Source organism: Myxocyprinus asiaticus, chromosome 20, assembly GCF_019703515.2.
Source record: "Myxocyprinus asiaticus isolate MX2 ecotype Aquarium Trade chromosome 20, UBuf_Myxa_2, whole genome shotgun sequence".
In the NCBI taxonomy this organism is placed as follows: Eukaryota; Metazoa; Chordata; class Actinopteri; order Cypriniformes; family Catostomidae; genus Myxocyprinus; species Myxocyprinus asiaticus.
In genome coordinates this window covers 11021338-11046077 of record NC_059363.1, presented here as the reverse complement: position 1 = coordinate 11046077, position 24740 = coordinate 11021338, and the positions used below count along the sequence as shown (strand labels likewise).

General features: G+C 39.0%; 1 pseudogene; it reads left to right on the top strand.

Moving 5' to 3' along the window:
- The window catches only part of LOC127411569 (aarF domain-containing protein kinase 1-like), a 195830-nt pseudogene that overhangs the window by 136068 nt on the left and 35022 nt on the right, over nucleotides 1–24740 (top strand).

The window sequence follows — 24740 nt, the reverse complement described above, 5'->3', positions numbered from 1 at the left end:
CTCACCCTCATGTTGTTTCATACCCCGTATGACATTCTTTCTTCAGCCGACCACATATGAAGATGTTAGGCAGTATGTTAGTCTCAGTCACCATTTACTTTCATTGCATCTTTATTCCATGCAATGAAAGTGAATGGTGCCTTAGACTTTCATTCTGCCTAACATATGCTTTTTGCAAAATCATGTCATGATCAGAGGTTGAAGAATACGCAAAAATACACAACCTCACTTTAGCCCAGAGAGGGCAGTTAGACCTAGTGGTAAAAAAGCATGTGTATGTTGCAGGGTTATGAAGGGAGAGATTGAAGACGCCAGAGGGTCGGACATCCTTATCTCCCACACAGATCTGCCAGTTCAGCCTCACATGTGTCAGCCTCTGAGAGTGGCTCATTAGATTTAGTGCTGTGCTCTATTAAAAGCCCCTTTTTTGTTTTGCCTGGTATTGATCAGTGCAGGACCAGATTACAACAGGAAGGTTTAAATAAATCTGCTTTTTGTAGAATTCAATCCAATGACATTCAGTTTATATTGTCTTCGTAAATAAGCAGATGTAATTGTCCCTGTTGCACAGGACGGTGAGAGTGAGCGATACGTCATCCAGAACAGATGAGTAATTTGTGATTTGTTGGTTTTGATATTGTATGAATCATAGGCCGTTATGTTGTAAAAAGGTGTTCAACCAAGCATAATCTGAGTTTATGTACTTGCAGTTTTCTCCTTCTCTGGGGTTATTGCTCAATTTAAGCTTTAAAGCAAACATAAAATAAAAATCGACCGTATTTACATACTTAATGCAAGTTCTTAGTCCCATTGTGCACAGTTCATCAGTCCACATTATTCCAGAAACAAACCAACAAACAAACAAACAAAAGAAATAGGGACACACCGATACAAAATCTATGTGCTGATACAACATCCGATTATTTAGAAGAAGAAAACTTACCGATACCAATAGATTGTAGTTCTGTTTATTTTATTTTTTATTTTTTTATTTTTTTTATGCTACCTCAAATCACTGGCAATTAATTTAATTACTTTGAAAGATATATAAATAACAACTTTGTAACAAGGTTAAGGAAGGGAAAGGAGGAGGCGGGAACCGGACACACAGTCAAAGTAATATTTAATTTAAACAAAAAGACACACACCACAGACGCACACATTGCAGCTGCATGTGGCTCTCTCTCTCTCGAACTTCCGCATCCCGCTGCACTTATCCCTCTCCTCGGCCCTCCTCCTCATCACAAACTTATAACTTATTCTATGTCTCTGCATGTCATTCATGTTTCAGAGAACTGGTCTCAGTTATTAACAAAACACTGAAACGAAAAGCACATCCTTAACTTGCATAACAATTCTTAACTCACATTAACTGAATTATGAATAGTCTCCTGTCAGGTACATATGAACTAATTTGAATGTTCTTAACTCACATTAACTGAATTCTGAATGATTGTCCCTTTTTAGCTGAATTAGCCTCCGCTCTAGCTTCAACAAACTTGCCGTATTCCTTTTATGTAAAGCTTTAAGATAAGTAATCAAATTAGTTGTGTTAAAAAATGTAATGGTAGTTCCTCCTCGTGAAATTCTAGCTTTGTAAAGCTTATAAATTGCAACTCTGCTGACACTGTCACTCAATTTAAGTTAATTCCACACAAGAGAGTTGTAGGCTAATTGTCTGATGCATTTTTTTTTTTTTGGCCCCTTTAAAAAAAAAAAAAATAAATTAGACCTGATTATCGTCTGATTTTAAACAATCGGTCGATGTGCAGATAATTGCTTGTATTGGCCGAAGCCAATGTTTGGCTGATACATCGGTGCATCTCTATGTCTGCACAATGCCTGCAGTTGATCAAAATGTAATAACTTGCTCTTCCTCTAAAACAACTTTCCTTTTCGGCTGTTGACACAAATCCCTCTTGTTTTTCAAACCCTCCCCTCCAACCATTTGGTTCCACTCTTGTACAGTATGTAACGCCAGCGACTATTTAACCCGAGACTTAGCATTTGTTTTAAAATGAATGGGAGAAATTAGAACACCCAATATTGCCGATGTAGAAAAAGAAGTCCCACCTTAGAGGTAAAAGAGCCAATCACCTTTTAGATACATTGTCAACTTGAGAATGTGCATGCACTGGAATTTTTTTTTTAGCATGATCTGAGCTAAAGAAGCACAATACCATTGTTGTTAGATTTGACTGCTAATTTGAAATATGTCCTTTGATCGTAATTTTGACCAACCTTTTTGGAGATTTCAGTCTTTCCCCATTCAAGTATGTACAGTAGGAGCTGTACTGTACTTTTATGCTGCTTGAATCCATAGAAAATAACTGCCCGGGAGCATTCTCATGATGGTTGGCTAGTGAACTGACTTGCCTTGAAAGAAACTTTGGTAACGCCCACTTTTCATATTCTAATCAATTCCCAATGAATAAAATCAAGTCAGGCCCAACTTTTTTTCTTTCATTGAACATGAATTCCAAATTAAACTACATAACAATACCAAAGTAAAATGGGTTGCGAACAGTGTCTTACATTGACTTTAAATGTCATGTGATAAGAAATAGCTTTCATTTCATGAATTTTTGGTAACACTTCTGTTTTTATACACAACTATTTGGTTAATCCAGATACTGAAAGTTTGAGAGTCAGATTTCAAGGTGTTTTTTTATCTCTCTTTCTAGTTGTCCTCTTTAATTCTAAAGTGCCACAATGGCATGATATTCACTCAGCTGGTAGAACAGGCCCTTATGGAGAGTTTTTATTCTGTGTCAAGAGCCCCAGTAGGAGTAATTACATCCCCCATGAAAAAATTCAATCTAGTGAGATGCGACAGGCCAGCTGTGTTCAGGTAACGCTCAGGTAGACATCATCCGCTCAACCCAGAGTCGTCCTCTCTCTCTTTCTTTCGTCTTTTTCTTTCTCTCCCCAAAGAGCGGTTCTCTGGCAGGTGATGCCTTTGTGTCCTGTGTCATGAACCACATCCTCAAAAAAATGCAAGGTTGAGTTGAAAGGAAGACTAGAGAGGTTCAGAAACGAATGTCGGCACTTGCCTCGTCTCACTTTTCCAGTGCTAGCTATTTTTAGCATGTTGTTGAAAGTAGCAGTCCTGTCCCTGATCCTCAGTATCCTCAGCTAGCAGAAACAATTCTATTTGGTGATGCTAGTTGCACAGAATTTGGTGCTTTTAATGATAAAGCTAAATTATATCTTGTATGACATGAATAAAAAAGAACCCATTCCTTATTTGATGTTGATGAATGGGTATTAGACAAAAATAGTTTTGGAAGCAATGTTCTGAAGGACAGACTCCAGCATTAAAGGAATCCTATGCTGAGTCATTCTGACTAGGTGCTCGCATATGTGTGATCACTGCGCTAGCCCACCCTCCTCGCAATGCAATCTCGCTGAAACTTTAAATACACAGCAGCTGCATTCGTTTGGTGGATGTACATGTTAGCCGCTGACAGGAATGTTGTCCCGCCCTTTTCCCAGGCTTCTTTGGTATGCTAGTAAAGTTGTCAGGGCAAGCTAGCCCCTCATTGTCTCCCAGCAGATGCACGCACAGACGCTACCAGGGAAACGGGACTCATCAGTTTGGTGAAATGGGACAGAAAATATTATTTATTCTCTGCATGAACTCACTCACTCTGCCAGTGGAGAGAACCCTGGAAAGTCAGCACTGTCAAGTTGCTCAGCACCAAAGGAGGGTAGATTGCAAGATAGACAGGAACTTTATTTGCCAAACTGCATTTCATTGATATGCTCTTTAATCAATGGCAAATATTTGTTGTTGTGATGGCCTCTTGTAAGCATTTGGGGTTAGCAGAGACTGGTGACCTTATCTGTTTTCAAGTTTTCTGGCTATTTTCTCAAAAGAGGAAATTGATCACATTTTTCTGTCTTTTTCATGAGATGTAACAGTGATTTTTATTATTCTTAAGCATGACAGCTTTCCAAATGCATGTGATCATATAGGGGCCATGTGGTGTCAAGTAATGGCCTGCACTACTAGACGAACCTTTGGAAACACACACACACACACACACACACACATATATATATATATATATATATATATATATATATATATATCAGTATATATGTGGACATATATATGTATATATGGAGCAGCCATGGCCCGTGCATTTTAAGTCTAGGCCTTCAGTGCGATTCATGCCATTAAGAAAACACAGTTTCACAATGAATAAGACACTGTATGCCTATCATACATTACATGGCAGTCAACTAATAATACCAACTGACATTTTAAAAACATGTCCATGCACGAAAGCCAGAACCAAGGAGGTCTAATAACAAGAAAATGTCTAATAATATTTGCGATTTAAATTTTGCTTATAATAAATTTTGTTTTGTCAGTGTACAAGGTTACTTTTCAAAACTTGATCTGACACTGAATGCTCAAGCAGCCTAATTTACACTTAGAAAACTCCTAACGTTGCTATAACAATGCAAAAAGCACTTAACAATTTGCTTGAAGTGAAAATCAGTCCTCCTTTCCTGTTTAATCAATCAATCACACAATCATGCAGAACATCTCAGGTTTTTAAATCCATAAGGATCTCTTTCTCAGCGGCAATATCAGCAGTGATGACAGCCGTCTCGTCAGCAAGATCTTGCGCTCTTCGCTTTCAAATTACGTACATTACTTAAAGCGTGATTGCATCACTCAAGGCCAGCTAGAAGGCCTGGACTGGGACATATCCTAAACACCACACCCACCAAGAACAAATAAATCAATCTGATTGGCTGATGAATCTGACAATCTGACTTTAGATACCTATTCACTGCAGTGTTGAGGGATTCTGTGGAAATTCTGAAGGCCTGGCAGGGTGGAGCTCAGACTCCGCGCTGCTTTGGCTAAGGAGCATGGCTTCGGGCATGTGATTTGTGAAACAGTTGTCACACTTTGCTTGTAAGCATTGAGGAATAAATTCTGATTGGATAAACTTTTAGTTTTTTGCTATTCGTTTGTAGATGAATTAGGAGTGGAAAGCGATTGAAAATACATAGGCAAAAAAGTCAATGAGAATGAAAGGATGAAAAATATTTATTTATTAGGCATGTTACACCAGCAGAGAAGGCTTTGCTGGCCCTGAGAAATCGCTACTGATATGGAGGGACTATTTTCACTCCAATAGTGTGGTGGAAACAAAGAAAATGAAGAGAAACTGCACCCCCATTGTCGCTGCAGCGGTGTGGATGTGTTTCTTTTGTACCTCCATCATTATGTAGGGAAATTTATAATGGAATTAGCCATGTGTGACAACCATTATAAGAAATATAAATAACAAATAATTAGATTATTTGTCTAAATAAAATTCTTCACCATTAAAATCTTAATACAATGTCTCGTTTCCGCTCACAATGTCTATTGTAAAGATTAGCTTTAATAAGGGAATTATGATTAATTCACTTATTGGAGTAATATTATTCTCATGGCTTATTGAAAATAATATCACACATATTTTCGGTATAGCTTCAGGGCCGGATCTTTGAAAAAAATCAAGTAACGAGATTATTTATCAAAATATACCACATTCAAATTATCCTTGAATACGAACAAGACTTTATTGCTATTCTAAACATAAAAACTAATCTAAAACATACAAGCATGAAACATGTTGGTGAGTAAAGTGACAGAAGGTGAAAGAAATGATCAGTACAGAGAAAATGAACTTTATGGAGTCTGTAGACAATGCCTTAAGAATCATTTCTTTGAGTATAAATCAGTTTGCAATCAGATTACCCAAAGTATTTAAATAATACACCAGCACTTTCAGCAAAAGTCTGGAGATGTACTTGCATGTCGTTGCATTTCCTTGCGTTGCTTGGTTCTTTGGCTCTTTGTAGAAAGTTCATTCCATCGATATCTTGGACCTCTGTTAGATCATGGATGTCTGTTGCCTGTTGCATTGATGGATGATGAGGCATGTGTGTGTGTTGTAGTGCAGAGAAGAGAAGGGCTTCCTCAGACCTTGGCGTCCGAGCCTTCATGGATTTCTACATGGTTTGGAACTTGAGAGATGTCGGGGCAAGGCTGAAAGCCACAAGGGCCAGAGCGTGGAGGATGGAGAGCTGCAGAGGAAGTGAAGAGCAGAGAAGAGAATCGAAGAAGAGGGAAGACTAAATACTTCTTCCTTGGTACCAGAGTCTTGAGTGTAGACTGGCCGCACCCCAAAGAGGCTCTAAGCCAATCAGAGGTGTCTTTTCAGAGGTACATGGTCAAGAGTGTCCACCCCTCAAGATAATTAAATTCTGGCCTTTGTTCCAAGGTTTGTCAGATTCCCGTTCAAGAACTGAACATTTTAATCATGACTTTCATAAGAAAACTATAACTGCAAATAACCAGAACAAACTTCACACCATCATTCTGGAATTTAAGAGACAATCAATTACATACTGTGGCAGCGGGGGTATGGTCAAGCGTCCATCTGAAGAGAGAGAAAGCGGTAAGGGCACTTGCACCTGAGCTAGATTATGTGTAACACCTGCCTCTAATTCCAGTGAGCATGGGGAGAGCGGCATATAAGCAGCCACACCACCAGCAGAGAGAGAGAGAGAGAGAGAGAGAGTCTGGCACAAGGAAGTCCATGGTGCTCCTGAAGCTGCCAAGTTTAATCTGTTATGTTTGTGAAGCTGATGTGTTTAAGTTACTATGTGCCTGTGAAGCTAATGAATTTAAGTCTACGTGCCTGTGAAGCTGATGAGTTTGTGAAGTTGTAAAGCATTGAAGTGGCTGATTAAAAGTCCTAACTGAGCATGGAAAAACTTGCTTCCCTGTGTTCTCCTTCCCTTCTGTTTTTGAGCTGTTACACTAGTGCCAAAACCTGGGATCTTGAAGTATGCCCCATGGAGTCCTCCCAGTTGGCAGAGATCCTCAAATCCCTCGCTGGCTTACACCAGTCCCACCAACAATTCCTGCTTGAGCTCCGGCAAGATCAAGATTGCCAGTTCTTTGAGATCCTTTGGGCTCAAGCAGAGGACCGGCGTGCAATCCGGAGCCTTCTCAGCCAGGAGAGAGCCCTGGCCACCTACCCGGACAACCACAGCCCCATGCCCCCGCCCACGCTTCTGAAGATGGGAGCCGAGGATGACCCGGAAGCCTTCCTTGACTTGTTCGAGCGGACCGCTGAGATATGGAGCTGGCCACGTGATTAGTGGGTGACAAGGCTCCTCCAGTTGCTGTCCGGGGAAGCCCAGCTCACAGCACAACAACTGCCGGCGGCAAACCTCCTGGCTTATGAGGACCTGAAGAAGACCATCCTGCAGCGGGTTGGCCGCAGTTCGGAGCAGCATCGCCAGCTCTTCCTGTCAATTATGTTGGAGATGACCGGCCGCCCGGTTGCCTTCACCCAACGGCTCCGAGACGCCTGCCGGAGATGGCTGCTGGCAGGGGATTGCGACGTCGAGGGAATAATCGATCAGGTGGTATTGGAGCAGCTCGTCCATCGGCTACCGCGAAGAATGGCAGAAAGGGTCCAGTGCCACTGCCCGGCATTGCTGGAGGAGGCTGTTTGATTGGTGGAGGACCAAATGGTGGCGTACCAGAGGGCTGAAGAGCCCTCCCACTCTTTCTCCCCTCCCCCTGTGTTTTACCCGTTCTCTTCCCCCTCTCCTCTTCTCTCTCACTCTGCTCTCTCCCCAAAGCTCGTTCCTGCCCAGCGGAGGCAAGGAGTCCCGCAACTGAAGCCAGTTCCCTGCACCTGGGGTGTTGCATCGCCCACAGCAGCGACAGTGCCCCGCCACTCTCCCCTTCAGGTGGAAGTTTCTGCCGACGCAGGTACGGGTTTGGCGTCTGGGCCGGTCTGCTGGAGTTGCGGGGATCCAGGACACTTCCGGGATCAATGCCCTGTGATGGGGCTGGGAATAGTGGTCCGGATCCCTGACACTCTGCAGGCTGCCCCCGATCAGGCCGGAGCGTACCGGATAACGGTAAGTGTCAAGGGGGGTACTCACCAAGAATTGGTGGATATGGGTTGTAATCAAACCACTATCCACCAACGCTTGGTTCAACATGAGGCTTTGAGCACAGCTACAATGGTGAGAGTAAAGTGTCTGCGTGGGGATATTCACAACTACCCTGTGGTGACCCTTGTGATTAAATTTTGGGGAACAAAACATAGAGTGGAGGCCGCGGTTAGTTCCCGCCTCACCCATCCACTGATTTTGGGGACTAATTGGCCTGAATTTAAAAATGTACTAAAGGGAATATGCGTGGATGTGTCCTGCACTAAAGCAATGAGATGTGAAATGTAGGGGAGGCGGAGCCAGGGACGCCTTCGTCTGCTCCATGTCAGGATGACGTGAGGAGGGGAGAGGCTGCAGCCCCTCCCGTCCTTAGGGGATTTCCTGAAGCGAATTTCCCGAAGGGCATTTCCCTTTGGAGCAGTTGCAAGACGAAACCCTCAAGCACGTGAGAATGATCAATGGTCAACAACTCCAGCCGAATGTCGCACTTTCGTATCTTTATTTCGCAATTATAAACGAGCGGTTGTATAGAGTGACGCAGGATGCTCAGACAAAGGAAGATACAACCCAGCTCTTAATACCGCAGAGCGGTCGGGAAATGGTGTTCCAGGCGGCTCATTATAATCCCATGGTGGGACATCTACGGGAAAGAAAAACACTGAACCGCCTAATAGCCCATTTTAATTGGCCGGGCATTGGTGGCGATGTCCACAAGTGGTGTGTGGCATGCCGCGAATGCCAGCTGGTGAATCCACCAGCCACACCAAAAGTGCCATTGCGCCCTCTTCCACTGATCGAGGTCCCCTTCGAGAGAATTGGAATGGACCTTGTCGGGTCATTAGAGCGGTCAGCACGCGGACATCGCTTTGTATTGGTCCTAGTGGACTATGCAATGCGATATCCAGAAGCAGTGCCTCTGCGCAACATCTCAGCATGCAGTGTTGCGGAGGCACTCTTCAAAATAATTATGCCAATGCCTACTTAGATGACATCATCATTAACAGCAATGCTTGGCAGCAGCACATGCAGCAACTGAGGGCGGTTCTGAGATCGCTGAGACGAGTGGTACTCATAGCAAACCCCAAGAAGTGCGCGACTGGGCAGGTGGAGGTACGGTATCTGGGGTTCCACTTGGGCCACGGGCAGGTGCGTCCCCAAATTGACAAGACTGCGGCGATTGCGACCTGCCCAAGGCCCAAGACCAAAAAGGGGGTGAGACAGTTCCTGGGGCTGGCTGGCTATTATAGGAGATTCATGCCTAATTATTCAGATGTCACCAGCCCGCTGACTTATCTCACTAAAAAGGGAGCTCCAGACACGCTCCAGTGGACGGAGCAGTGACAACAGGCATTCACGCAGGTTAAAGCCGCACTTTGCGGGGGGGGCGCTTTTACATTCACCCGATTTCTCTCTCCCTTTTGTCTTGCAGATGGATGCTTCAGACAGAGGACTGGGGGCCATGCTCTCGCAGGTGGTGGAGGGTGAGGAGTGCCCGGTGCTGTACATTAGCCGCAAGCTCTCACTGAGGGAGACTAAGTACAGCACCGTAGAGAAGGAGTGTCCTCACTCTCCGGTACTACCTGTTGGGGCGGGCCTTCACCCTCTGCTCGGATCACGCCCCACTCCAATGGCTCCACCGCAAGAAGGATACCAACACGCAGATCACTCTTTGGTATCTGGCTCTTCAGCCATTTAAGTTCAAGGTGGTCCACAGACTGGGAGCGCAGATGGCTGTCGCTGACTTCCTTTCCAGAAATGGGGGGGGGAACTGGTAGACAGGTCGGATGTCTCCCCAGCCTGAGTTGGGCGGTGGGGATATGTGGCAGCGGGGGCGTGGTCAAGCATGCGTCCGGAGAGAAAGCGGTAAGGGCGCTTGCACCTGAGCTAGATTATATGTAACACCTGTCTCTAATTCCTGTGAGCATGGGGAAAGCGGCATATAAGCAACTACACCACCAGCGGAGAGAGAGAGAGAGTCTGGCACAAGGAAGGCCACGGTGCACCTGAAGCTGCTACATTTAATCTGTTATGTTTGTGAAGCTGATGTGTTTAAGTTACTACGTGCCTGTGAAGCTAATGAATTTAAGTCTACGTGCCTGTGAAGCTGATATGTTTGTGAAGTTGTAAAGCATTGAAGTGGCCTATTAAAAGTCCTACCTGAGCTTAGAAAAACCTGCTTCCCTGTGTTCTCCTTCCCTTCTGTTTGTGAGCTGTTACACATACCAAACACATTCTTATTAAATTACAGTTATAATTCAGTTATAATGCATGATAAAACTTCCTACTAATTAGTTTGTTAGTTTTAAACACAAATAATACATTACACTTTATGAAAAACATAATTGTCAGGATTATGATCAGGTTAAACCTTGAATGAGCATTCTAGGCACTTTGGCAGATTAGGTGCAGGATAAAATTACTTTACAGTAAGTTTTGCATTTGTGTCAAAGTTCCTAGATTAAGATGAGATGTCCTGAGAAACACTTGTATACCCTTGGAAAATTCATTTGTACATTTGAAGTTATGAGCATTAGTTTATTCTGCTAAAAGAGAAGTTCAACAGTGATGATAAGAACCAATGATGATAGTCATGTAACACAGGAAATGTCAAAATTTTAAGTGTTTGTGTTACTTAATGAATGAAAAAAGGGGACTTCTTTTTTAGCTGCTGCTTGCAGAATACTCATCAGAGAGTATGTCTCATGACTAATTTGGAGCCTAGAAAATAGGTTGTTGTTCAGAATAAGGAGTATCTTAGATTTTCATGGGTCTCCAATGGTTATTTGTCTCTCTCTTGGAATGTGTTTTCCAGTGGTGGGGGTTTGCCAAGTGTGTGTTCGGACAGATCTGCCCTTGTTTCTCAAGATGATTAAGTTACACAGATGGTCATCCTTATCTCATTTAGCTGGGTTATGCCAGACTTTAAGGAGCCATTTTGTGAGCTCTTAGTTTTATGGCTTTTGAGGAATTTCCAGGGGCCTCTGAGCATGGAAATTTACGATTTTTCAGCCCATGAGCTCCTACACTGTATATATAGTATATAGTGCATATGTATTGTATATAGTACATTTCAAGTTTGTAAATGCTCTTGCATTTGTTGAAACTGTTCTGAAACTGGCTAGTGGCCCAGTGATAATAATGGAAACTCCAGGATCATAAGGCTTTTGCTTAAATGTTTCAAGTCAGTTTTGTAGACAAATAAAATTGTGCTTGTTTATTTATTTATTTATTTTTATGGATGAGTTGGACCAGATTGTGAAGGAACAGCAGCCCATCTCAGGTGACACCACATGAAGTTGGTTGAGAGAATACCCAGAGTGTGCAGTGCTGTAATTTAGGCAAAGGGTGGCTACTTTAAAGATTCTAAAATATTAGATGGATTTGTTTGAAATTTTTGCTCACCACATAAGGTGAGTATGTGTGTTCAAACATTTGACTGGTCTTGTGTAAAGATTAACCTTTAAATAGCTTCACTCACTTTCTTTTCCCCTGCGTTAAGTTCAGTTGGGTCCACACAACTCCTTTTGATCTGCCTTTCGTATACCCTTCGCATGGTGCCCTGCCTTGGGATAATCGTCTGTGTCTTCCCTCCAAGGGGACTGTTGATGAGCCTCTCATCCGCTGCATCCTAAAGTGTTTATTAGCATACTTAATCTCCTCTAGCAGTCTATGCATGCCCAATCAGGCCTTCGGGGTCCTCCGTCATCCCAGGATCCATTGCTCTTAGTGTAGTGATTATTACTGTGAGCTTCTTCGAGTATAACTTACTGATTGATCTCAGTGCATGACCTTTCTGCATACTTGACAAGCTGTCATAAATGTTAATATATTTTTACACAGTACATAAGTAAATAAATAGGTAAAAGTTAGGTAAAGTTAGGGACAAAGGTCATTTTTGTTGTTGCTGATGTAAAAAAACAAAACAAAAAAAAAAAACTTCTAATCAAATAATGCATAATTAATTAATACATAATTAAACCAAATTATGTATTTATTTATTTAGATGTTTGCCTTATTAGATCTTAGTTTAGTTTTGTTCATTTGTTTTGGTTTCATCATTCATCACTCTTTACAGGTCTTGTTACTCTTTTGTTATATTTACTGTTTTACAGCTTGATTGCACATTCTATCCATTAATTTATTTAAAATATGTTTATAATTGTTTATTTTTTTAAATGTATCTTTATTTATGTGTTAATTTATTTTAATATATATATATATATATATATATATATATATATATATATATATATATATATATATATATATATATATATAATTACTTGTTTATTCTGGTTTTGGTTTCATTACTCTTTACTGTCCTTGATTCTTGAGTTTTAAAACTTGTTACGCATTATATGTACTGTATTCATTCATTTTAAAATTTAATAGTTTTTTATTTTATTTTTATGTATGTTCATGTGTTTGTCTATTTAAATGTTTGTGTATTTGTTCATTTATTTGTTTGTTTTGGTTTTAATCATTTTACATTGCAGTTCTTGTTACTTTTTTGTTTTGTTTTACAACTTGATCACACATACATTTATTTATATGAATATTTATTTAATTGTTTATTTTTTATATTTGTTTATTTCTTTATTTAAGTGTTTTCCTTTAATATGCCTATTTGTTAGATTTATATAAGTATTTATTTTGGTTTCATTTTTCTTTTTTCATAACAGTTCTTGTTTCATTTTATCACATTACAGTTTACAACATGATTACACATTAAATACGTGTTCTTCATTAGTATTAATCAGTTCGTATATAAATACAGAGTATTGTCTTTTTTTTTCATTTTTTTTTTTTTTTTAACAGCCATAATTCCATAATTGCCTGCAATTTCTGTCTTAATAGACCACCAGTATTGAATAGGACACATGTGTCTATTTTAATAAAAGGAGCTCTTCACAGTGTTTGGTCATTCACACCACTCAGAGCAACGGGTCTGCTGTCGAGTCACATTGCACTGTAACTGTTTTACATTTGGGATGACACAATGGATTTAGATCACCACAATCAAAAAAGCAATTTACGATGAATCACAACAATTCACAAGTCCTTCATTTGGAATGAACTTCCAGGCTCTGTGTGCACGTACTTATTTGTGTGTATGTATTCATCTGTGCATGTTTTTTTTTGTCTCGCCACAAATCTGCAAAAGCACTACAGAGCACACTTCAACCCACATAAAAAAAAAAGACAACTAATGAATCATCTCACGTAAATCCAAAGAACATGTATCTCATTGTTTGCAAAATTAATAATTTAAATGAATTTTTCTTAAATTAATTTAATTAATTAGGGTAAACAATTTAGGGACACCAGACAGGAGTTTGGTTTATTCTCAGGGCTTCAGAATGACATTTTCTCATCCTACTTCACACATTATAACTCAGCTGAGGGGAGATGATTATCGCAACTTATCTTCAAAGAGCGAGTATGGGAGGAATAATTGCATTGGGGGTTGTTTCATAATAAATACTTTCACATCTGTTGGTGCCATGACATCTTTGGCAAAACGCTTTATGCAATGTCAGTCGGGTTATTTCTCCAAACCCAGACCCTGTTGAAGCAGTAGCAACGGACATATATCATTAATGCTATATGTTGTAGTGTATCTCTGCCAGTCTTTTATTCAAATAATGTTTTTGTCTTTAATTCTGAAGGGTTTCTAGTCTTGTCTATTGCTTAATATTTTACATTGATTTTACATTGATGCTTGTAAGCAGTTATAGAGCTGGTTTGTCCAAAACCTAAAGGAACTGCTTTGCTGTCTCACTGCTGAGTCAGGCAATGACTTAACAAACTGCGTGTTTTTGTATGAGAGTACCTGGCACCTCAGGAAACTGGTTTCAGGCTGGCTTTCAAGGCACCATAATGCCATGTCTCATCATTTAAAACAAATTAAATTGAGCTTTAGAGATATCCAAGCAGATATTTTGTGACTTTAGTTATTTCTTGGCAGAAACTAAATAAAAATTAATAAATAAATAAATAAAATAAAATAAAATAAAATAAAATAAAATAATAATAATAATAATAATAATAATAATAAATAAATATATATATATATATATATATATATATATATATATATATATATATATATATATATATATATATATAGTTTTAAATCCTGAAATATAGTTATAAATCCAAATATATACTTGTAAAGCCTAATATAATTATAAATTCTGAATATGTAGTTGTAAATCCCAATGTTTAATTTTAAATCTGAATATGTAACTATAAATTCAGATTTACTAGTATATATTGAGATTTATAAATATAAATTTAGGCTTTACAACTATACAGAATATTCAAGATTGATAACTATACTGTATATTTGAATTTACCATTAAATATTTGATTTATAAATATTTATTCAGGTTTAAAACTATTTATTCAATATTTATAATCACAAATTCGAATTTACAGCTATTAGACTTACAACAATATATTTAGAGATACATTTATATATTCGGCATTTATAACTATATAATCACATTTACAACTATATATTCACAGGTATAACAATAAAGTTAGGGTTGATTCCTATATATTCAGATTTACATGTGTATAATCTGGTTTATACCTGTATATTAAGATTTACAGCAATACATTTTCCAGTTAAGTCTTTATCTGGATTTGCTGATCTTGAATTCAACAGAAGTTGTTAATTTTACCCTCTAGACGTCATATTAGCAACTATCAAGTAATCTCTTCTGTCTTTCTGTAAAACTAACAATATCACTAAACACACGTTTTCATTCACTTAACTCTGAATATTAATTATGCCTCTGTTGTATTTGTTCAAATGCCCCAAACACTAATGGAATGTTTTGTTGTGTCCCTGTCCAAGGTGCTGAACCAGGACTTCAGACTTGACTACTGCAGGCTATGGCAGAGTTTGATAAAAGGAGACATGAAAGGAGTACAGCATTACAGCAGGAGTCTCGGCGCAGGAGATATGTACCCCCTTTTTGCTTGTGTCCTCATTGCCCGCTCCTGGACGTCAGTTAACGCTGGAATCAGCCAGACCCCATCACTCAGGCTGAGGTAATGAACTCTTCAGCATTTGCATATACTGTATGTGGGTATCTTGATCACAGAGGATCTGGTCTACAACATTTTCCTGTTTTATGATCGTTATATTTACACACAGAGCAACAAAAGTAAACAGAGTGATTTCACTGCTGATTTCTTTGAATATACACCGATCAGCCACAACATTAAAACCACCTGCCTAATATTGTGTAGGTCCCCCTCGTGCCACCAAAACAGCGCTAACCTGCATTTCAGAATAGAATTCTGAGATGCTATTCTTCTCACCACAATTGTACAGAGCGGTTATCTGAGTTACTGTAGACTTTGTCAGCTCGAATCAGTCTGGCCATTCTCTGGTGACCTCTCTCATCAACAAGGTGTTTCCATCCACAGAACTGCCACTCACTGGATGTTTTTGTTTTTGTTTTTGGTACAATTCTGAGTAAATTCTAGAAACTGTTGTGTGTGAAAATCCCAGGAGATCAGCAGTTACAGAAATACTCAAACCAGCCCGGTCTGGCACCAACAATCATCCATGTGATTATATAATCAGCCGTGCATAAAATCATGCAGATACAGGTCAGGGGCTTCAGTTAATGTTCACATCAACCATCAGAATGGGATTTTTTTTTTTTATCTCAGTGACTTGGACTGTGGCGTAATTGTTGGTGCCAGATGGGATGGTTTGAGTATTTCTGTCGTATAACTGCTGATCTCCTGGGATTTTCACACACATCAGTCCCTAGAATTTACTTGGTGCCAAAAACAAAAAACATCCAATGAGCGGCAGTTCTGCGGATGGAAACGCCTTGTTGATGAGAGGTCAACAGAGAATGGCCAGACTGGTTTGAACTGACAAAGTCTACGGTAACTCAGATAACCGCTCTGTACAATTGTGGTGAGAAGAATAGCATCTCAGATTGCTATTCTGAGATGCGGGTTGGCGCTGTTTTGGCAGCACGAAGGTCACCTACACAATATTAGGCAGGTGGTTTTAATGTTGTGGCTGATCGGTGTATGCATCCATGAGTAAATGATGACAGAATTGTAATATTGGGTTACAACTATTCTTTAAGTACGTGTTTTTAGTACATTACTGTTGTTTGTAGTTAAAGTGACCATGCCAGCACCTGTTTATGCAAGACAAAGTTCACCTGTCCTCTCATTAAAACTACATGCCTAACAGTCCAGGTGGATGACCTGGTGTCTCCTAGGCCAAAGGACTGGTGTTGTTGGGTCAGTGCTGGAGTCATAGGCCAGATTTCTCTCAGTCTGGCTCTCGTGCCACGGCCGGAGCTGCCCTCTGTGGGGGACGTTTGGCCATCTGGAAAGTGTCAGGGACATTTATTTATACTTTTATTGCATAACCTTTTACACAACGTAAAACAGAGCTTGGGCTGTACAAGCATATTGTATCAGGGCATTTGATATATATGAGTCTTCAGTACCACTTTAAAGGAATGTTCTGGGTTCAATACAAGTTAAGCTCAATAGACAGCAATTGTGGCACAATGTTGAGAACTACAAAAATTATTTTGTCCCATCCCTCCTTTTCTTTTAAAAAAGCAAATATCTGTGTTCCAGTTGAGGCACTTATAATGGAAGTGAATGGGGGCCAATTTTTGAACATTAAAATAGTCACTTATTCAGAAGTATAGCCATGTTGGGCCTCATGTATTCAGATAGAAGACAAAGGCAGACCTAACACAGTCGTAAAACCTAACTCAGGCCCACATAACAAGTCATAAATCTTACTTATAAAAACCGTGCCAAAATCAAACAAAGAGAGTCCAAAACAGACTACAAATCCGATGAAGCGATGAAGGCACACAACAGAACGCACCTCAACCATGACATCATCAGGAGTAGAAATACCTCTGAAATGCTTCCAGGATTTGCTTCCAGCAACTTTGCTCCCGTGCGTAGACGCGGCTCATCGCTGCTCTCAGGTGTAGCCTCGTGGCAAAGGAAGTAACGTCCGACTTGAAACTGTGGCCATACAATCTCCATCTCACTGGACGAGTTGAGATTATTCTATGTTCCACCGAACACTCTAATGGATCCGAAGGAGACCGCTGAGCAATCCGCATCTCCATCCGTTTGCCTGCAGAAGTGAAGAGATAAAAGATTTCTCTTCCATCTTCAATCAAGTCGACGTCGCTGATTTCTCTGCCAGCCCGCCGAGAATCAGCAGCCGTACCACCCATCGACAGAGCGAGGAAATGGTCTCCCGTCATCGAGTCGGACAATTTGGCACTTCAGAATCACAACCTGTAACTATGCTTGATTATTTATGGATGTATGTGCTACTGAGAGTTCAAATATGGAGTTTTGTGTTTTAGCTACGGTGTACACCCTGTGCACAGCTGTAGGCCTCTGCTAATCTGCTAGCTAAAGTTATTGTGTTGAAATAGATTTACTAATCAGCTGCGGGCCCATTTTTACCTACAATTGTGTAGAATTATGCAGATTGTTTGCCGTTCTTACTATCATGAATATTGATCAAGTGTGGAGATGGATTTATTTTTAAAAACAGTAATTTTACATCTGCAATCCACGGTAGTGCTCAGCTAACTTGCTATGTAGTGTTATTGTTTTGGTAAGTGTTTACTATTCAGCTGTGGGCCGGCTTTTACCTAAAACTGTGTAACAAAATGGTCGATCTCAAGAGTCTTATATAATTATATAATTACAAGCTGTAATGTTACGGCCACTATCCATGGTAGTCCACGGCTAACTTGCTCACTAACCAGGAGTAAGCCTCTGTTCTCTGTTCATAGCTCGGATGCAAAAAGTTCGGCTGCACCCATTCCAGCAAAAGATGACTAACTTAGATGCACTACATGTCTTTTACTTGAAGCTTTGTTAGGTTCAGAATAATCAACAGTGTACTTGTAAGAAAGCTACAAGAGTAAAAAGTACCACTGTGAAACGTCCTGCTCAAGTCGTGCTTGCAATGGTGGTTTGGGTCGATCAGCTTGTTTTTCCAAACTTTCATTATCGGACTCGGGCTAGAGCTGGTACGACAAAAACCGATGCCACTGTTACCATAGTTACAATAGTGTTTACAACTGTTAAGGAAGCCTGAAACTCAGTTATGGTAAGGGGCGTTACATTTATGACACACGGTTGACCAGTCACAACAGACTGGGCCAGCTGAACAATCAGAGCAGACTGGACTTTTCGGAAAGGGGGCTTTAAAGGGACAGGACCTAAATCAGAGCGTTTGAGCAGAGGATGAAAATAGGTTTAGCATAAATGTATAGTATGACAAAAACATGGTGTTTTTTGAACATTAAAGCATGTAAACCTATTCTAGTAGACCCCCAAAATAAAATCATGAACCTGTAAATGTAATGTTTAATGTGTGTGTTCATGTATATCATGTCTTTTATTTTGTATTCTAGTTCCTGTTTCATGTCATGTGTTCCCTAGTCATGTGATATCCTGTTTTCCCTCCATGTTCATGTGTCTTGTTTTCATTGGTTCATTGTCTTGTTATCTTGTTATCAGTTCTGTCTGTTCATTGGTCATTTTTGTCATGTGTTCTCCCATGTCTAGTATTTTAGCCTTCATGTTTTCCATTGTCCCTTGTCAGGTATTGTTGAATGTAACTTTGGTTGTGTTTGGTAACGTAGTCATAGTTTATGTCAAGCCAAGTCAAGTCAAGTTCATGTTTATGCTTATGTTTCATGTTTAAAGTTAGGGTTATTTGGATATCATAAATTGCACTTCATTCAGTCATCATCGTCTTCATTATTGTCAGTGCCAGCAGCATCATTACAGTAAATTATCATAATATGGTCTCTTTAAAGAAAAGGAGGGACAAGTCAAAATTAATTTTTGTGGTAGGCTAATCAACATTATGCCACAGATGCTGTCGATTGAGCTTAACTTGTATTGAACCCGGAACATTCCTTTAATATTGGTGTGACGAGGAGGAGGGCAGGGCCGGGCCACGAGTGCATACGGCCGGCCCCCAATCGGGCTAATCAGCCGAGGAGAGGGATAAAGTGTTGGGTGTGCTTTTTAGCAGGGCATAGTACCTCTCCTTGTCTCTGTACCCCTAAAGAAGCATCTGATTCTCCAAACCAAAATACAAAAAGTCTCATCAGTGATTCATTCCACAAACATCATCAAATTACCAGGGTGTCTTGAAGTAGTCTGGTCTCTGATGATTGCAGGCAGTTATAAAGGCTGATTTCACATTTACAGCTGTGGAATTTGCAGAAAGGCAGGCTGCCTCATCTGCATAAGAAAGGAGAAATAAAAACATATTGTATTGCCAGCGCAGAATGATAGGCGTTTAAAACTACAACAACAGAGCTCATTGCTTTTTATGTTCTGGAAAAGAAGATTCCTTTTGTTTGTGTCTTTATTTTAAGAATATACCCTGCACAATTGATGTTGAAAATTCAGGTAGTGAACTCAGACTGCAGCAGAGTACAAGAAGCACAATCATTAGTCACCACAACTATGCATTATTTCAAATATGCACAGTTTATTTTTTATTAAATATTAAACATGAACCCATTCAGAATCATTTTTTTGTTTTGTTTTGTTTTTTGTTTTTTTGGTTCCACCCAAATCTCTTTTTACTACATTGGATGCTGCCAAGTCAAACTATTAGTGTCATATCACACATTGTTGATCCTCAAAAAGGATAAATATATAGATTGATGCTTTATTTGCTTACAACAATGAAACTGAATATCAGTAATTGATTTCAAGATAATTATCTATTAATATTTAATACATGAGCTACAGGAATGCTTATATTCTTGTTGTTGAGCTTGACTTTTTGGGGTTGTGTTTAAACCAGCCTAAAGCCATGCACTTGAATATATTTGTTTTGGTGGTTTACTGTCTTGGATAGCTGTCCACACATCTCACCTCACAGGTCAGAGTGAGCAGATGGGGCCAAGACACTGTGGATGCAAACACACACCTCACACCTGCCTCATCTGACCTCTCACTCTGTTACATTTCCAGTGCTTGCATCTGAATGACCAGTTAGCTTATTGAGGTAATCTTGTACAAAAAACTCACAATTTAATGTAAATTAAAGTATTTGTTTGCTGTTTTACATTCATTTTAACTTGTCACAATTTGGACTGAGAAACTCTTTTACTTAATTTTGCTAATCAAGTGGACAAAGTTAAAGATATCTTTGATGATCTATTGTATAGGATGAATCATATTTGACTCCAGACACCTATGATGTCACTAGCACTTTTGTTTTTTGGTATGCAAAGTTTTCTTTGTTCCTGATCTTATCTTGATCTGAGTTTTAATTTTGCGGTTGTCCTAACAAATTACCTATGATTGAGAGGAAGTTTTCTTGCAGCCAGGTATTCGAAGGCTGTCTGTTGCCAAATTAATCAATGTATGTGCATATGTGTAATGGTTTAGATTACTCCGTTACTTAACAGTATATGGTATCAGAGAAAAACAGTAAATACAATGCAATGAAAGTGAATAGTGACTATATCTACCATTATGCCTAACATCACCTTTCGTGTTCCATGTAAGGAAGAAACTCATACAGGTTTTGAAGAACATAAGGGGTGTAAATTATGACAGAATTTGCATTTTTGGGTGAACCAGAACTTTTAGATGGAGAATAGCATGTCACAATGCAGGACATCGCTGTCACCGCTTGATTCTAGTGCGTTTGCAATATTCCTCACACTCTGTTTTTCTGCATATTTTCAGCATGGGAGATAGGAAGAAGGAGATTGGAAAGTAATCTTTTTCATGCTTATAGACCAAAAGCCTCTCAATTACACAATGGAGCTGGACAGTGTGTCAAAATGTTTTTTTTGTTTTGTTTTGTTTTTTTGTTAAGTGTTGGTTGTTGGGTGTTGGTTCTTGAGTTATTGTGCTTGTTTACTTGTGCACATATGAGCAGAATCACAAGACATCTCAGCTGCCTTTCAGAATGTGTTTTTCTATGTCAGGAAGCTCTAAAAGTACCAATCTATGACATTGCTTCTGTGCTAATAAACTAGAGTATCTTTTGTGAATTAAATGCACATGATGTATGAGCTACGCTTTGAAGGGATCCAATCCCACTAATGTTGTGAGTCCTTGTACAGATTTAGATTTTGATCACAGGGCATCGCATGCATGTACTTCTGGTTATTGGTGAAGGTGATGTGTGTTTTAGTTGGATGTACTTTGCTGCACTCTTCTTGATCTCAACAAAAGCCTGAGCATATAAGATGAAATGAGGAATTTGAAAAAAATAAATAAAATAAATATATTATATGTATCTATTAAATTTATGTATTTATTTATATACTGTACAGTATATATATTTCCAAATAATATTTTCACACACAAATATATGTAAAGCTACACAAGTAATTGTTTTAAAACTAAATTAAGCCATCACTCTACAATGGCACTTATTTAAGTTTTAAAATGTACGTTTAGTGTCATAAGTAAAAATGTGTTTCTATGCAAAATATGTAATTAAAAATAAGCTATCACAAAAGCTAATAAAGGAGATTATTTCATTACACTAGAAAAGACCATGGCTAAAAGTACATTTCTAAGGCACTTCAATTTCCAATAGACACAGTTGGCAGCATCATTCATACATTTTTAAAATATGGTACAACAGCAACCTTCTTGGGTGTGGAAGTAATCAAAACTACACCAAGGGAAATGTTGACTTGAATATTCAAGAAGGAATTTGGAAAGCCCTGTGGAGTCCTGGAAGAAGATTTTATGGATATATAACACTAAACTGAAAATGAGTTTTAGACCCATGGGTCGGCATTTCGTCTGGAGTAAGAAAGGCAAAGTGATGACAAGAACGACACCATCTCCACAGTCAAGCATTGGGGGTGTTTTGCGGCTGCAGGAAATGGCTATCCTGAATATGGGACTGACGCCATGGATTCTTTTAGATATCAGGCCATTTTGGCAAAAATGCGATGCCTTCAGTGTGTAAATTGAAGCTCTGTGATCACTGGACTTTCCAGCAAGACAACAATAACACCAAGGATACATCCAAGTTGTCCAAAATCTGGTTCAAGGATGGGTCGTGGAATGTCCTTGAATGGCCCTTTCAGTCCATCGTTAAAATCCCATTGCAAACCTTTGTTGGGATTTCAAGGAAGCAGTGGCAGCACAGAAACAAAAGAATGTCAATGAGTTGGAAGCTTTTGCTCATGAGAAATGTGTAAAAATTCCAACAGAGTAGAAGTGTCCGATGCCTGAGAACACTTACCTGAAACATTTATTTGATGTTATTAAGGGTAAAGGATACTCCACAAATTATTTACTTTAGGGGGGGTTGAATATTTTTGACATGACATTTGTGGAGAGAATTAGTAATTTTTTATTTAAAAATTTGAGTAAACTGAACTCTTTGTTCTCAAAATCACTCAAATGTGTATTAAAAACTTACTTTGACTGTTTACTGAGGTTTTAGTTGATGTGTTTTACTTCACATCACCAGAGCGTATTGCTGGTCAGGGGGGTTGAATAATTTTTATTGCAACTATATATATATATATATATATATATACGTATATATATATGAACTTCCACCATAATTGTTATTATTATTAAACTCAAGTGCTTTAAAGTGCTGTGGTATTTGAACCTTCATAATTCTGTTATTGGAATTTGTTATCTGCTATTGAGAGTAAAAGCTCACTTTGGCATAATCCTCCATCTTTACTTATGCTCCAGAGATTTGCTTCTTATTTGTCACAGTTATACTATGTTCTCAGGAGGCTAGATGTAATTGTTTTCACATTTTTGATTTTGTGTTTTTCTCTTGAGGAAGAGTCGTCAAAGGTATATACAGTATGTGTGTCCCTGTTTTATTACACTTTTGTGGGACAAACTTCTGAAAATCCTTGAATGTATTGTAAAATACCTTATTGTGCATTCATACAGACATTAATTTGCAATAACAATGCAACCATAAGTTATTAATTTTCAATGAGAGTTGGTGTTTTTAGATTGATATAAGCAACGGCAAACATTGTTGATGCGACATATATGAGCAGAGTTTAATTTTATGCAAATGAGCAACGACATGACTCACATGATCTGCCTCCTCCTGATACAGCTGGATGCTGCACTAGACAAAAAACTCTTACTAGTAACCAACAGTACAGCAACTTGCCATCATCCAGCGACTGAAACACTGTCAGTGTGAACCACATTTTTGAGGACCATACTTAGTAGTTCAAAATGATTCATAAATGGGCCAAATAATATCCTAAAAAAATTTAAGAATGCAAAAAATGTTCTGTAAGTGGTAGAGTCATGGTTTGGTTCATCATTCTAATGTACTACTACTATAGTGAAGAATAACACAAACCAACTGGTGAGAACATTCAAGGTGGTCCTCCCTTGTTCAGAAAGGCTAATAAATCTGCCATATCATGTTTTATCTGCTGATGTTAACACGTTTCTGTGAGGCTTAGGTTTAGAGGTAGGGGTTGGATTTGGGTATAGCAAATATTATTACCTACGTATGAAAAACCAGAGCATCAATGAGATGTCCTCTCTAATGTACTGAAACAAATGTAGGTGTGTGTTTAAGTAATAGCCCTTTTCACTCTGTCATTGTGTCACAGGTGCCCTCTTGACTGTATGAAGGGCTCTCTGTATCTAAACACACTCTGTCCAGTCTGGTGTGTTACCTATTCACAGCAAGGGTGCTTTGTACAGCACTATCAATATTAATGTACCTGTCTCTACAGAAACCAGCTGCAGAGCCAGAGAAGCTGCTCTCTGTCATTTTAACATAGAATAGAGATACACTTGCTTTTAATATCCAATCAGCTTTTCTGCTGTCTACATTTCCCATTAAACATTCAAAATAATATGCTTATGTGAATGCAGTATGGATATTTGTAAACAATCCAGGTGTTATTTTCAGTTAATCACAGTAATTGCTTTGATACATGCTGTGTGTATTATATTAATTTTCTATATTAGTTAACCTTACAGTTGAGATTGATTTTGTGATTTTGTTTTGTATGTAATTTTTTATGTAATGTTGTTTTATATATATATATATATATATATATATATATATATATATATATATATATATATATATATATATACAGGTGCATCTCAATAAATTAGAATATCGTGGAAAAGTTCATTTATTTCAGTAATTCAACTCAAATTGTGAAACTCGTTTATTAAATAAATTCAATGCACACAGACTGAAGTAGTTTAAGTCTTTTGTTCTTTTAATTGTGATGATTTTGGCTCACATTTAACAAAAACCCACCAATTCACTATCTCAAAAAATTAGAATATGGTGACATGCCAATCAGCTAATCAACTCAAAACACCTGCAAAGGTTTCCCGAGCCTTCAAAATGGTCTCTCAGTTTGGTTCACTAGGCTACACAATCATGGGGAAGACTGCTGATCTGACAGTTGTCCAGAAGACAATCATTGACACCCTTCACAAGGAGGGTAAGCCACAAACATTCATTGCCAAAGAAGCTGGCTGTTCACAGAGTGCTGTATCCAAGCATGTTAACAGAAAGTTGAGTGGAAGGAAAAAGTGTGGAAGAAAAAGATGCACAACCAACCGAGAGAACCGCAGCCTTATGAGGATTGTCAAGCAAAATCGATTCAAGAATTTGGGTGAACTTCACAAGGAATGGACTGAGGCTGGGGTCAAGGCATCAAGAGCCACCACACACA